Raw genomic sequence first — 12,786 nt, forward strand, 5'->3', positions numbered from 1 at the left:
GTCTGGGCGTTTTTTCCGTATAAAGGAAAACGCCCTTAGATTACCCGGCCACTGAGTATTTTTCCGCTTCCTGAGTATTCTCGAGTATTTTCCCCCTTTTGTGCCATCCGTAAGAGTCAATTTCACCTTGAACCCAGAACCTGTATATTAATTAAAGTGGTTGCTTTCTGTTCTGACCAGCACTATATCTGGGACACATTACCTACGAAACCTAGGTCGGGCTGCGAAATATTTTTCAATTTCTTTACAACCTTTCGGCACGTTCTCATGATTTCTTCCGGCAGAAGGGAAGGGGGGGGGGTTAAACTTTGTTCCCTGGTCTAATTAGCTCGTGCAAATGACGTGTAGTTCGCATTTGAAACCTTCCGCCACATTAGGTGGTAAATTAAAGCGCAGTATTTCGAAAGCAAACAAACATGGAGTGCCGCGTACTGAGATTTAAGTAATAAGGACTGTGCTATGCTACACAGCATTCTCTGTAAAGTTGTGAAGTTGTTATAATCGGCTAAATGTGCTAAAACTCTTGCCACACAAGATGGCGGACTAATTGTTCAACTGATTGTACATGATACGTCATATTGCGAGAGCCGAATAATTATGCTTCAGTCGTGCAGCAGAAGTGAAGAGCGGCTCCAAAATGTTCCTTTGCAAAAAGTTTATTTAACGCTAATTTTACTTTAATTTTATTTACTGAGCATCATTTAAAAATTATTTTCAATAATCAGTTTTAAAACTTAGTCTATAGTTATGAATTAATTCTAATTGTACATAGCTATAGGCTATACTTCTATATACACAGTATACCAGTTCGTACTAAACATTAATTAATTTTAATTCGTGCATGGAATAATATGGTAGCTATAAGCATTTCAACTTCTTTTGAACTATGTATATGTACTTGTAGTATTTGTATATGTATATGTATTTTTAATGTAAATATTTGTATATACATGCACTGGCGATATAGGCGACACCCTTTGCGACACTATCTTTAGACTTCCTCAGGTATACAGTCAGAAAGTACATCAGGTTCTAAATGTAATAAAATATATAAATTATTATGGCTATAATGAATCTCACCTGTCATTTCAATTCTATATTTTTCATGGGGATATTTTATATAAAAGCTTATATAATTAAAAAAATCAGGACATGTGGCTAAGACATTTACATGCATCATAGCGACTATATTAACATTGCGTTCATAATCACTATTATACCTGGGTTAGCACGAAGGAGAGGCAAAATTAGGAGGGCCACAGACCCCCTGTCGGAGAACTTTATTGGGGCGAATCAATAGATCTGTTGCGAAAAACTAACTGGAATCTAAATAGTTCTATGTTTGTTTTCTTCCACATGAAAAAAAATCCATAATCCTCCGTCGAGATATTTCTGCAGTAAGTTATACTGCCATTCATTGGCAAATAAACACAACAAAGAGCTTTTATTTTACAACAAGACTATTCCATTGGTTTCCGCGGTATTTCAAATCAAATATATCGATACTGAAAAAGGCGCGTCTTTTTGTATATATAGCTATAGGCAAACGGGAAAGCTCGAGAACATTAGTTATTGCTCTAACATCCGCTATAGATGAGTTCATTGAAAATCTTCGTGAGTTTTGAACGAATATGGACCCCCCCCCCCAAATTTCTTGCTTTTACTTTTCAGTTTGCGATTGCTTCACTCTTAATAAGAAGTTGCCCCGCACGTCATCAGACATGTATCATCATAGGCAGCCCAGACTTTGACTTGCGCGTGTGATACTTGCGCGCGTGTCGCGCTTACGTTGTTTACTTCGTCTATATATTATGACAAGGTAGGAAAGAGTTTATCAAAATATGACAGATATACCTTCGTAAATATATAATTATCTAAAAAATTACTTGAAGAAACGCCACAAAAACTACAACCTAATAATTACCGATGATTAAACTACCATATCCTGCAGTTTCCATGTTTTTAAACAACATCTAAAGCCTTCAAATTAGCGAAATAAAACAGGAATTCATACGGAATTTTGAGAAAACTATCCGAGGGTCACTCCGCCTAAGGAAACGTCATCTTTTTTGAGATATTAACTAAACGCTCATTGGCTTACCTGCAGAACCACCAATGAGAGCCAATGAGCGTTTAGTTAATATCTCAAAAAAGATGACGTTTCCTTAGGCGGGGTGACCCTCGGATAGTTTTCTCAAAATTCCGTATGAATTCCTGTTTCATTTCGCTAATTTGAAGGTTTTAGATGTTGTTTAAAAACATGGAAACTGCAGGATATGGTAGTTTAATCATCGGTAATTATTAGGTTGTAGTTTTTGTGGTGTTTCTTCAAGTAATTTTTTAGATAATTATACATTTACGAAGGTATATCTGTCATATTTTGATAAACTCTTTCCTACCTTGTCATAATATATAGACGAAGTAAACAACGTAAGCGCGACACGCGCGCGAGTATCACACGCGCAAGTCAAAGTCTGGGCTGCCTATGGTATCATAAGAGCATATCAGAATTTTTTTAAATTTTAAATATAATGAAAGTATACATATAACCCGAGTCGGAAAGAAGCACAATGTAGTAAAATCAGTATTTTTATAGCTTACCATCGTCATCATGGCCATGGGGAACGTTTAGGATGGCAATGTCAATAACGAAAAGATCAATTTCGGACAATCTTAAAAGTATACACATCAGGTAAATATAGACGTAAACAAGTAAAAAATAATAACATAGTCTGTATTGGTATGGGTGGAAAAATGGCTAAAGTGTAAAAACAGTTAATTTCGACAAACCTAATCTGATTCTCCTCATCAGCAAAGTAAAGAAACGTCACGAAAGAATTTACGCACCACCTTTCGTTAATCACGTAAAATATAAAACTAGAAATACATGCATGCAAAATCCCCTCGCCTGAAGTAATAAACCTATATTTCCATTAGTGAAATTCTATAATACTCGTTTCCGCTGAATGATCGAAGTCGTATAAGTAAAATCATGCTAGTAATTGTGCTACGAATAGTTTTAAATACTACAACGTTTGTTGATAAATCTACAAGTTAAACTTACGAAGTACTTGCATGCTTTAAAATACAAAATCTACCTATTTACCTGTTCAAAAACACTCGTAGATTTTTCACCATGTATTTGAATCAAAGTTTTTCTATCCGAAAGCATCATTTACTTTACATTTTAATCAATTTTCCGAATGAATTTCAAAACCATCCAAATGAAAAATATTTTTAAAAAAGTTTTATAATTCAAAATATCAGTTATGCTGACGCGAACCAAAATTTTAATTTAGCCAATCGCGCGCTCGCAAACGTTTGCTGGTTACCAGTTTTAACTCTTTTTAAACTCACGCTTGCGCATAACTTACAAAAACGCCCAACTTTCATTCAGTTCAATGCTTTCATTTCGCATTTGCATTCCCGGGCGTAATTAAAATCTCCGGGCGGAATTAGTACCCTCGACCGGTGCTTCGCACCGGCTCGGGGATTAATTGAATTAAATGAATTTTGTATAGAGTTTAAAGCATTGGTAATGGTTTGCCCTCATTGAACAGCGAAAAGTATAAGAATTTACGGCTTACATGAACTGGTTTTCCCCATCAAGAAAGAGAACGACGGTAACCACGAACAAAACATATTCTCACCGCCTTTCACTAAAATAAAAAATATAAACCTACTAATATATATACCGGGTGGCGCAAAAAAATGTTCCCCCTCTTAGACTTATCGTAATTAAAAAACTAATACAGATATCTTATTCAAATAAAGTTTGTTGAACGCTGTGATGTCTAACTTAAATTTTGATATATCTCTTGAACAATTCTGTACAATATTAGTCGAGATCGAGCCGTTTAAAATAAAATTGCATTTTTTGACGAAGCGAATCGAAATAACATGACTAAATATCGCGACTCAACTAAGTTATTTTCAACTTCCACGATAGGCGTTCTTTAAAGCGTTTTTTATGTTGTCTTTGCTTTGCATTTTAAAGATTCTCAGTAGATTAAAGTATTCGAAGTATAAGTGTATTTGATGTTAAAATAATACTGTTCATCGTTCGAACAAGGAGTTTGCAATGCACAAGGGAACGAAAGCAAAGGAGCTTGCCCGCTTTGTTATAAACATGCCTCGTTTAACGATACAGCAACGAGTTTGGATTTGTTTGGAATATGCCAGGACTAATAATGCAAGAGAAGTTTTACGTCGATGGCAAAATCATTGAAATAATATTCCATCTCCGAGCATAAAAACAGTGAGGATTTGCCAGACGAAGCTATCAATATTTGTTCTTACTGCATGTTGCGTGCTGTTTTCAGTCTATTTTAGAACATTTTTTGCTTCTCCCAGAAACGCTACCTTGAGTTTAAACGCCTATAGGCTATCTTGGCTAATATTGTATAGAAATGTACAAGGCTTACATTAAACACCACTCCACTCAATAGACGTTACTTGAAAATGATATCTTTTTTAGTTTATAAATTAAATTAAGTCAAAGAGGAGGAACATTTTTTTGCGCCACCCGGTAGACTTGTGCACTTTGTTGCAATTACAGTTACAATTATCGCTACTCGTGGTTTATTTTAATTCGATGTAAACACTTAGACTTTCTCCAAGTCTCGAGCTCGCTCAAAATGGTTTTAGATTTTGACAGGTCTATCAGGCGATATATAGTCTTGTCGACATGTCGCACAAAACTGCATAGCTCGGCTTGATTTTACGTGTCGGGTTGCAGCGACAAATTTGCATAAAATTGCACTGACACTGTTTTTAAATTCTACTCGAAATAAAGACCTTCAATAGATTTGAGTATATATGATTCAGTATACACTTCAGATACGGTAAAGGCCATGCCCCATGCACTTGGCTAACTCTCGTTTTCTGCTGACTTGCTGTTTATACATTATACTTCGTTTATATAATTATACATAATAGTATTTTGAGCGGTTCCTTGAAGTGGCTTTTGATTGGTTGCTTTTACTCTGCACTTTTTATGTTCTAAAACGATGTATCAATACTTATAGCATGCACGCGTACTATATACGGCTATATGGCTACGTTGTACATTATTTTTAAAATGAGTTTTGCGCTTGTCTGGAAGATGTCAGATAGGCGGTGAAATTACGACGATCGTATAGACAACGAAATACGTAAGGGCTTAAGGCCTATTTAGACTACACGATAAGTTGTATGCGATTATCATTCTGACGGATGCAAAAGAGGGCTTACGCCAAAATCTTCATGCATATTGCGCAGGGTGGAATTTAAACCGTCATGTACAAACCTGTGTTCATACGTTCACATACTCCCGAGTACGAATCTTAAGCGACAAATCGCGTAGTGTAAATGGGCCTTTAAGGAATTATTCTAGCATAGTAAGTAGTAAGCACTATAATACTAACTATACTACACGAATACCCGCTTTATATAACGCTGCTTTCCTAATATGCAGTTATAACTGAAATGGTCTGTTATAAGAGAATCATTGGTAAATTTTCTGCTGGATGAGCCAGCTTCATTGTGCTTTTCGTATACATACACACGATACTATGATCCAACGCAGCCGCTCGTATTACCGACAGAAACCTATTAGAAACTCTCCCCCTATTTAGTAGAGATTATACACAATATCCCTCGCACTGACAGAACTCGAAAGTTATACCAAGTCCTTAGTCCTTACCTTTCGTTGTATCCCTGTGTGTTTTCCATCGTCTATTAATTGCGTTATATACTAAGAACGCAAGTCTGATGGGCTTTGACAGCCTTGTGTGGTTGTGCGGATTTTATTATTGCATGTTTCGCGGAGTGTACCTGTACTCGTTTTGTATTAACAAAATTATGAATGCAGGAAGTACACACAGGCTGTATCCTCCTCATTGGGCAAATTCATATTCATGCTTTGATACATTCTTAGACTTAAAAAAAGCTTTCGATACTGTGAATCATGATATTCTACTTAAAGTCATATTTGACAGACCGAACGCAATACTGCAAAGTAGGGGGCCACACATCTGGACCATTTCGTGTAAAAACAGGCATACCACAAGGCTCTGCTCTAGGCCCACTTTTATTTCTAATATACATAAATGATCTGCCTCAATGTCTAGAGAGAACAAGCACCAGCATGTTTGCCGACGATACCCAAATCGATACATCTAGTGAAAATATTAATGAAATTGCAGAGAATCTTAACCACGATTTAGAAAAAATATCAACTTTGATGTCAGCCAACCAATTAACTTTAAACCATTCCAAAACGGAATACATGATATTAGGTAGCAATAAAAGAATTAATCAAATTGATGCACATCCTCACATACATATTGATGGTAGGAAAATAGACAGAGTTAAAGTAACTAAATCTCTTGGTGTAAATATTGACGAAAACTTGTCATGGAATGCACAAGTGAACCTAATTACTAAAAAGGTAAATGCAGGCCTCAGCATCCTAAGACGGCTTCGAGAAATAGTGGATTTTAGAACACTAATTACAATATATCAATCAATTATTCAACCACACTTTGATTATTGCTCGCAAGTTTGGGGTTGCCTAGGAAAGGGTTTATCAGACAAATTACAAAAGCTCCAAAACCGAGCATTCCGAATTATAACACGCGAAAGCTATGAGATTCGATCTGCTGATATTTTGAAAAAAGTAGGGATCTCTAACCTTCAAGCCAGAAGAGATCACCAATTAGCGCTTCTCATGTTTAAAGTTAAAAACAAAATGACTCCAAATTACCTGACTGAAATCTTTACTGATACCAATGCTATACATACCCATAATACAAGAAATAGCGAATACAATTTCGCATTACCTAAGCCTAAAACAAACAGCATGAAAAAGGCTTTCGCCTATAGGGGAGCTGAGGCTTGGAATAACCTCTCCACTGAAATAAAATCAACTAGCAATATCTCAAGCTTTAAAACTAAAATGAAACAAATATGTTAATGTTCACAATTGCCAAAATTTATTTAATATATGTATATAGTGCATGCACTCGGCCTATTGGAAGATCACCCTTTTTCTTCCTCTTCTTTTAATTAATATTCTTGTAAATAATTATTTTGGTGAAATAGTACCGTTTTTAATAAAGTCAATAAAGTCAATAATTCTGAAAGTATCTTTCCAGCGGAGTCCTACAATAAAAGTTCTAAAACGACGTATAAATACGTATACGTGCATGCACCATGCACATGCACGCGTACTATACGCTATATTAGTACATAGCTACGTTGTATCTTATTTTTAAAATGAGTTTTGTTTGTCTGGAAGATAGTCAGAGAGACGATGACATTACGACGATCGTATAGGCAACGAAATACATAAGAGCTTAATCAAGGCATTATTCTAGTATTGATACTGAATGCATGATACATACTGCAAGAGCCGACTGAATAATTATGCTTCAGTCATGCAGCAGAAGTGAAAAGCGACTCAAAAAGATTCCTATGTAAAAAGTTTATTTAACGCTAATTTAACTTTAATTTCATTTACTGAGCATAATTTAAAATTTACTTTCAAGAATCAGTTTTAAAACTAGTTATGAATCAATTCTAATTGTATATAGCTACAGTCTATAATACTATATGCATAGTATACTAGTTCGTGCTAAACATTTATAAACTTCGATTCGTGCATAGAATAATATTGTAGCTATAAGCATTTCAGCTTCTTTTGAACTATGTATATGTATTTGCAATATTTGTATATGTATATGTATGTATTTGTAACGTAATATTTGTATACATGCACTGGCGATATAGGCGACACCCTTTGCGACACTCTCTTTAGATTTCCTCCGGTATAGAGTCAGAAAGTACATCAGGTTCTAAATGTAATAAAATATATAAATTGTTATGACTATATGTTGAATCCCAGCTGTCATCTCAATTCTCTAAGTTTCATGGGGGTATTTTATGATATAAAAGCTTTTATAATAAAAAAAATCAGGACATGTGGCTATAAGACATTTACAAGCATCATATAGCGACTATATTAACATTGCGTTCATAATCACTATTATACCGGGGATAGCACAAAAGGAGAGGCAAAATTAGGAGGGCCACAGACCCCCTGTCGGAGAACTTTATTGGGGAGAATATTAATAGCTAGATCTGTTGGGAAAAACTAACTGGAATTTAAATAGTTTTATGTTTGTTTTCTTCCACATGAAAAAAATCCATAGCCCTCCGTCGAGATATTTCTACTAAGTTATACTGCTATTCATTGGCAAAAAAACACAACAAAGAGATTTTATTTTTCAGCTAGACTATTCCATTGATTTTGGTATTTCAAATGAAATATATGGATACTGAAAAAGGTGCGTCTTTTTGTATACAGGCAAACGGGAAAGCTCGAGAACATTAGTTACATTGCTCTAACATCCACTATAGATGCATGAGTTATTGAAAATGTTCGTGAGTTTTGAACGAATATAACGCCCCCCCCCCCTCCAATTTCTTGCTTTAACTTTTCGTTTGCGATGTTCGCTTCACTCTTAATAAGAACTTGCCCCGCAAAACACGTATTTGACCTTCAATCCCCTGCTGGTTTCAATGGTTTCGTTTGATAAACTGAAATTTCCACTGGCGGTACTGTCGATCTAAAGCGCGTCATTGACGAACATGAACAAATTCAAAATATTTTACAAAGAGAAGTTTTAATTCAACAGTTTTATTGGACTCTTCAATACTGAACCTGTGGCCGTAGATAGGTTAGATTTCAAGGTAGTCAAGCTGGTAAGTTTACTGAGAATGTGAAACTGAACATCAGCGTGTTAGTCTTTGTACGATACCGTAGTGTTCTTTGGTAATTTGCATCAGTGCAATGCTGTTTAAGCCTGGTTTTCATATGTCCTAATTCATCGGCGATGGTCTACGATCTATTGTCGGTGATCAATGCAGTATATGTACCATGGCTATCGCCGATGAATTACGACATATAAAACTGACCATGGTTTTCATATGTCGTATCACTCATCGGCGAGGCTATCAGTGATCACCGACAATATATAGATCTTAGAACATCGCCAATGGATTACGAAAGCCAGGCCTATAATAGGGGGTTATTATACATCTATTATGTAAATAAAAATATTAATAAAACAACAGCGTTCAAATAATTTTTATCACCCCATCAGACATGTATGATAAGACTAAACATCAAAGCTGCATGTACATATAACCCGAGCCGGGAAGAAGCCCAATTAACTTACAACTTACCATCGTCATCATTGGCAACGTTTAGGACCACAATAACGAAAACATCAATTTCGGACGATCTTAAAAGTATATACATGACGTAAATATATTGACGTAGACAAGTAAAGAATAATACCATGTCCACGGTCCGTATTGGTATGGGTGGAAAAATGGCTAAAGTGTCAAGACAGTTAATTTCGACAAACCTAATCTGATTCTCTTCATCAGCAAAGTAAAGAAAAGTCACGGAAGAATTTATGCACCACCTTTCGTTAATCACGTAAAATAGAAATAAAAATTAAAAAAAGATGAATTTTGAATAGAGTTTAAAGTATTAGTAATGGGATGCCCTCATTTAACGTTGTAAGTGTATAAGAATTTACGGCTTACCTGATCTGGTTTTCCCCATCAAGATAAAGGACGACGGTAATCACGAACAAAACAAATTTGCGCCATCCTTCACTAAAATAAAAAATATAAACCTATAAAGTTCGTTAAATATTTAGTATACATATTTGACTTGTGCACTTTGCAACAGTTACATTATCGCTACTCGATGTAAACACTTAGACTTTCTGCAAGAATCGAGCTCGCTCAAAATGGTTTTAGTTTTTGATAGATCTATACTATGTCTATGGTCTATATCATGCCATAGTCTTGTCGACATGTACGCACAAAATTAAACTGCATGGCTCGGCTTGATTTTGCGTGTCGGGTTGCAGCGGCATCAAATTTGCATAAAATTGCACTGACACTGTATTTAAATTCTACTCGAAATAAAAACCTTCAATAGATTTGAGGATATATGATTCAGTATAAACTTATATATACGGATACGGTAACGGCCATGCCCCATGCACTTGGCTATACTCTCGTTTCATGCGACTGCTGTTTGTAGCTACATGCCTGCTGTTTATATATTATACATGGTTTATACATAATACGGTAGTATTTTTAGCGATTCCTTGAAGTGACTTTTGATTGGACGCTTTTACTCTGCACTTTAAAAACCTTTTTTGGTACATCACTTTTTAATTAATTCTTAAATTGTGTATTTTGAACTTAGCACGAATCATCTCAATATAATACGCATACAGATAAACTCATCATATACGCATACTATACGGCTATATAGCTGTTGTACCTTATTTTTAAAATGAGTTTCTCACTTGTCTGGAAGATCGTCAGACAGACGATGACATTACGACAGTCTTATTACTCTTATAGGCAACGAAATGCATTATTCTAGTATAGTAACTAGTAAGCACTATAATACTACTCGAATACTCGCTTTATATAACGCGCTTCACTCATTTTTGCAGTCATAACTCAAATCGTCTGTTATAAAGGAATCATTGCTAAATTTTCTGCTGGATGAGCCAGCTTCACTGTGCTGTTCGTACATACACACGATACTATGATCCAACGCAACCGCGTATCACCGACAGGCGACAGAAAGTCAGAAACCTATTTAGTATTAGATACTCCCCCCTTATTTAGTAGAGTTTATACACAATATCCTTCGCACTGACAGAACTCGAAAGTTATACCAAGTCCTTAGTCCTTACCTTTCGCTGCATCCCTGTGTGTTTTCCATCGTCTTCAATTGCGTTATATACACTGGTAAGAACGCGAGTATGATATGTTCTGGTATTCCCATAGGCCCCAAACATTTTTGAATGCATGCAGGAAGTAGACACATTGTATCCTCATTGGGTAGAAATCATATTCATGTTTTGATACATTCGGTCTACAATGAAATACTATAATAATATAATAAGTTATGTCAGGAATATGCCAACATGCAGGAAGCTATTTTCTTGCATGACCATGCACCACATAAAAACATTAGACATGGTTTCGAAGGAGAGAGACTGAGTGAAAATAACCGAAAGGTAGGGGTGAGAATTACAGAAATAGGGGGGGGGTAGATTGCAACTAAAGCATCGAATCTGTTAATTATAATTTTGCTAGCGTGTGGCACAATAAATTTCCAGCTATTAGAGAATAGCTACATTCACTCCGCTCAGCTTCCTGTATTTTTATGCTCTATATCTCATAGTCATAGGGTCTGAAATTCACTGATCAAATTCTATAGAATTATGAGTGATTTTATTAAATTTAATCCCTCGTGAATGTAGCTATTCTCAGTAAGACGGTATTCTATCAGGCTGCTCCATTTACTGTTCGGAGTACTCCAGATTTCAAGAGCAGTAATGGAGTACAACAGAACACTGTCACGTGAAAGTTCGGAACTGTTCTGATCGATCACTCCTATGGGGCAGCTACGTTACAACACAACACGTGACACATACAATTTTCACGTGTTTGAAAGTGATGGTAACTGATGTGTTTAACCGTGATGTTATGTTGGCCTTACCATTCAAGACGTTATCGTCATCCGATCCATAGTCATATATCTATTTTCTGGACTACTAACTTCCTGATGAAAGGCCTAATTCACCGGCTCCATAATTATTAATTCAGTGCAAGTGTGAATAAATTCTACTACCTGGTTGTCGTATGAGAATGGAATATATTTAAATTATTAGTGGATAAAAAGTTGATTTTATGAGTGATTTAAGACAGAAGAAAATTGTAACTTAGGGAGCGCAACTTTTTTCGCTTCTTGGACTTAGTTCAAGTTGAGATTGCTTTCATTACCAATTATATCATTTGAATAGGCATGCAATGACAAGTAAAAATTGCGGTATTTGCCAATAAAAACATTACAGACATATATGTATAATGCTTGTTTTTTTTTGTTGATGATTGAGCATAGGCGAGTTTTTGATAGGATCATATAAAGACTGCATGAAGACCGTGTTATATATAAACTGCATGGTAACTGCTCAGTCTATTTTGTAATATATGTGTATGTAATTAATATAGATGTGGTAAGAAATGAATTCAAGTGGACACTTGACTACACTATACAGATCAAGTTTCCCCCAAACCCAAAACTATTATTGAAATCACCTATTCGGCTATTGGTAAAATTTAAATCACTCGTTCGTAATTCGCGAATTTTTGCTCGCGAATTCTACTAAGGTCAATGAGATTAACGCAACTTATAAAGTGCTAAACATAGTCCTACAAAATTTAAACTTCCTACAAAAGGAGGACATGTCGAATGTCACGGTCATTTAAATATTGTTATCCATATCTGTAAATTTTAATTATTGGCAATAAAAGTCATTTGTGGGTACAAAAACAAAGTTCACTGCATGTCATCATGCATACTGAAAATGCTTATTCAAACATTTATACACTTGTGGGTCCCAAAAAGCTGCTTAGGCATTCAAACTCTAACTGCATTGTTATGGGTGGTTTCAATACTTTTGGGGGTTTTGGGACACTCTGACTGATACTATAATCTCAACGCGACCTTGCCAGATAATCATATCATAGTCCTATAAAAAGTCCTAGCCAAAGTTAAAGCAAAGCGCTGGTTTGTTTATAATTAAACCTAGAACAAGTCTAGAGTATGCATGTGTTTTTTTCTCCAGGAATATGCCTATCAATACTATCATTAATAACAGGCCGAGAGATCGGTTGTAAAACGCCCGTAGTCGTAAA

The sequence above is a fragment of the Dendronephthya gigantea genome, unplaced genomic scaffold, assembly GCF_004324835.1.
Source record: "Dendronephthya gigantea isolate DGI-Jeju-01 unplaced genomic scaffold, DenGig_1.0 000019F, whole genome shotgun sequence".
Taxonomy (NCBI): domain Eukaryota; kingdom Metazoa; phylum Cnidaria; class Anthozoa; order Malacalcyonacea; family Nephtheidae; genus Dendronephthya; species Dendronephthya gigantea.